Source organism: Gavialis gangeticus, unplaced genomic scaffold (assembly GCF_001723915.1).
Source record: "Gavialis gangeticus isolate Ggan-Ray unplaced genomic scaffold, GavGan_comp1, whole genome shotgun sequence".
In the NCBI taxonomy this organism is placed as follows: Eukaryota; Metazoa; Chordata; order Crocodylia; family Gavialidae; genus Gavialis; species Gavialis gangeticus.
In genome coordinates, this window is record NW_017729026.1 from 40,573,226 (window position 1) to 40,576,664 (window position 3,439).

The window sequence follows — 3,439 nt, forward strand, 5'->3', positions numbered from 1 at the left end:
GCCAGCACGGTCCAGGCGGCCCCGCACAGGCCGCCACAGCCCCGCATGGCCCAGGCGCCCGCCTGTGGGGAGCGCGGGCAGGCGGGAAGCCGAGGGCCCAGCTGCCGGCTCCACGTCACCGGACTCCACCTCCAGCACGCGCGCGGCTGCCCGGCTCGTGGGGGCCGGATGTAAAGGGAGCCCTTCGCCTACCCCTGAGCTCCGCGGGTCCTGAGCATGGAGGGGCTGCGCGCCCCCTACATCTCGCAGTGGCTGCACGTTTCCGCGTGGAGGGCCTGCTGGTGTAAGCCGGGCACCTCCTGCAGAAATAGCTACAGGATCGGCCCTTGAGAAGCTTGTTTCCCCTGGCTGCTGCCTGAAAACAGGTGGCATGGGAAAGGTTTAGGTAAGAGGGGAAGGTTTTCCCCGCGCAGTGAGCTCTTCTTGCCTGCCTCCCAGAAGACAATCCTGACAGAAGGATTCTCAGCTCAGTACGTCAAGCTCATGACTTAACAACCAAAAGTCATTGTTAGTTGGGCTTAAAACTAGGTGTTCAAATTTGTTCTCCCCTTCTGATTTTTGAGCCTTTCCAGAAGCTGCGCCTGCCCAGCTTGGGAAATCATCATCATGTGGAAAAACATTAACTTCTCTTTTCACTTCAGGTTTTAAATACATTTCAGACTTCACTACAATAAGTGTCATAGGTGATGCATAGGGAGGGCATGGGGGCCCTTGCCAGCTGGGGAGTGGGGGTGTTGAGTGAAGCGCCAGCTGGTCCCCCCCGCCACTCCCCAGATTGGCACTGAGAAGTGCCAGTAGCACTGGCACAAGTGCTGGTGGCACTTCCAGTTTTGCCACCGGTGCTGATTGGCCACTGTGGTCCCCTTCGGTCTGGATCAGCTGATGTTGGACACCCCCACCACTCATTGGCAATCAGCCACTGGTGCCCCCCAAGACTCCAGAGGCACTAATCGCCCATGATAAGTGTGGCCAATATATTATATGATGTATAATAAATATATAGTCCTAAGGACAGTGCTGAATTCAGGTTTAAGCAAATTAAGCTACAGTTTAGGGCCTCACAATAAATTAGGACGTTTAAATTAGGAAAAAAAACCTGACTTAATATTAAGTTTTATAATAATCTGTTGGTAAATAAAGGAGATATGGGAAAATGATGCTCTAAATATGAACATTTTCATTCTAATTACAAAAATATACATACATTGGATTATTTTTGTCATACGGGGCCTCTTAAACTGGACATAGTTTAGGGCCTCAGCATGTCATAATCTAACACTGCCTAAAGATCTCATCCTCATGTTATCAGGATGCCTTTAGGTAAATTCAGAAGTACCTCCTCAAGGAAGAGGTATAAATCCGCCCTGCCCAAAAGATTTATTCAGGATAAAGCAAATCTAAGGCACCTGTGGTGCAATCAATCTGCACAGATCTGATTGCAAAACTTGAACAAAGAGCAGAGTTTCCTAGGACATATAGCTGAACCATTTTGATACTCAATTCCTAAAAGAAAACCTGTTAGAAAAAAAGTAAAGCTTCTTTCTTGCTCACACTAATGTGTGCTCAATATAAGTATTTTTCATGGTCTTGTTGCAATCCATGATGGGGCGGCTCATCATAGTAAAGTTGAGCACATAAGTGTCTGCAGGATCAGTGTCTGCACTGTGCAGTACATAATTCACCATTTTCCAGAAAAAAATCTTGATTTTACAAAAGTGAATAGCTTTGTAAATAAGGCCCCATACCTGAAAAGAAGCCAGTACCAACTACACAGAAACAAATCAGACGTTTATTCAATGTTTTCATATTAACCTGCCTTAAGTAACTCATGGGCAACCTTGGTTTCAATTAGCTCTAGTTTGTAAGTTGTCAACATAATCAATGTATAAACATTATAAAACTACTGCACACTTTCATCAATAATAAAATATGTGTTGAGTCAGTAAAACAGAATAAATCAACAGCTTTAGATCTGGCTGTTGTCTTTTTAGAAGTGTAGCAGAACATGTTCCATGAGATTATATCACTTTTAGATTCACTTCTTAGTTAGTATGATCCCTACCACTGTTTGACATGTTTTGCTTTAAATAGCTAAATCATATTTCTAAATGAATATAAAAAGATTAAACAACTGCAAGAAATACACAACAAATAAGAATATGAAGCCAATTAAAATAGTGTAAAATTGCACAAGGGATTGATTAATTAACATAATGAGATAGATAATTAATATTTATTATTATTTGTTGGGAACCAGAACAATATTGCTGTCCCAATGAGGCTACCATGTAGAGAAACTATATTATTGGCAGTTCAAACATATAATTTTAGGTAAAAAGGCTGCCAGCAACGAGCTTCCCTGCATATGATGGCTAGCTTGGAGGGCGCTGGTGGCTCAATTAAGTTCTGACCTTCCTCCCACTTTCCTTTGTGTTGGGTGGGGCAGACTCCCTCAGGTAGTGGGGAATTCAGCTAGGCAGGGCAGGGAGGGAAAGGGAAAGGGAAAGGAGGGGAGGAGAGGACCCAGCGTTCCCCTGCAGTTGGGGCCCTTGGCTCCAGTTGTACAGCCCAGGTGTGGGTGGGTGTACTGGAGCAGGAATGGGTGGCAGAGGTATCCCTTCCATCCCCCTGGCCCATCTCTCTGTGTGGGGATTACTGGGTGGGTGCAGCAGGGACGTGGTGCAGGTGATGGACTGGGCTACCCAAGCTGCCAGATGAGGCTGAGGCTGGGGAGTGTACCAGGACCTGGTGCTAGAGTTCCGAGGGGCCCTTTCCTGCTGAGTCCTGGTGCCTGCTGGGCCATGGCACAGGCTCCGGCAGCCTGTTTGCGCTAGAGAACACATGGTGGGTCTTGCCAGGGTCCATCAGGCCCAGGATCTGGTCTAGCTATCACTGAAAGGGCATGGACCTGCAAGCAGGCCTTGATCAATGGTTATGGTCCCTGACTTGGACCCACTGTGTCTGCAGGGCCTTGACCTTTTTGTGGCACTGTTGGCTGGAGTGCTGGTGGCTGTGTTTCCGAATGTGCTTAGCCATGACCATGCATATGGGCCTTGGTTCTTGTGACCTGGTCAAGCTACCACTGGACCTCTGCATCACCCTAAATTGCTATAAGGTCCATGGTCTTCTGCTCAGTTCAGTTTGGCTCCTGGGCCGCTGTCTTCACTGTCAGGAAGGCCTACATGAGGCAGGGCAGAGGGGAGAAGTCAGGCCGGGGCTCTGGGTGCCAGTGTTAGCTGCCATATGCCTGCTGGCATGGGGCATGGTGCCCAAGAGGCAGACTCTGCCCATCAGGAGTCCTGGGTGTCACAGCTAGGGTCCACAGGGCTGTAGGGTCCAAAACATACCCACAGCAAAGGGGCACAGAGCCCACGGGGCAATCAGGTGCTGGTATGTGCCCCAGGGGCAGAACCAAGGTCTGCACGGCTACAGCACCTGG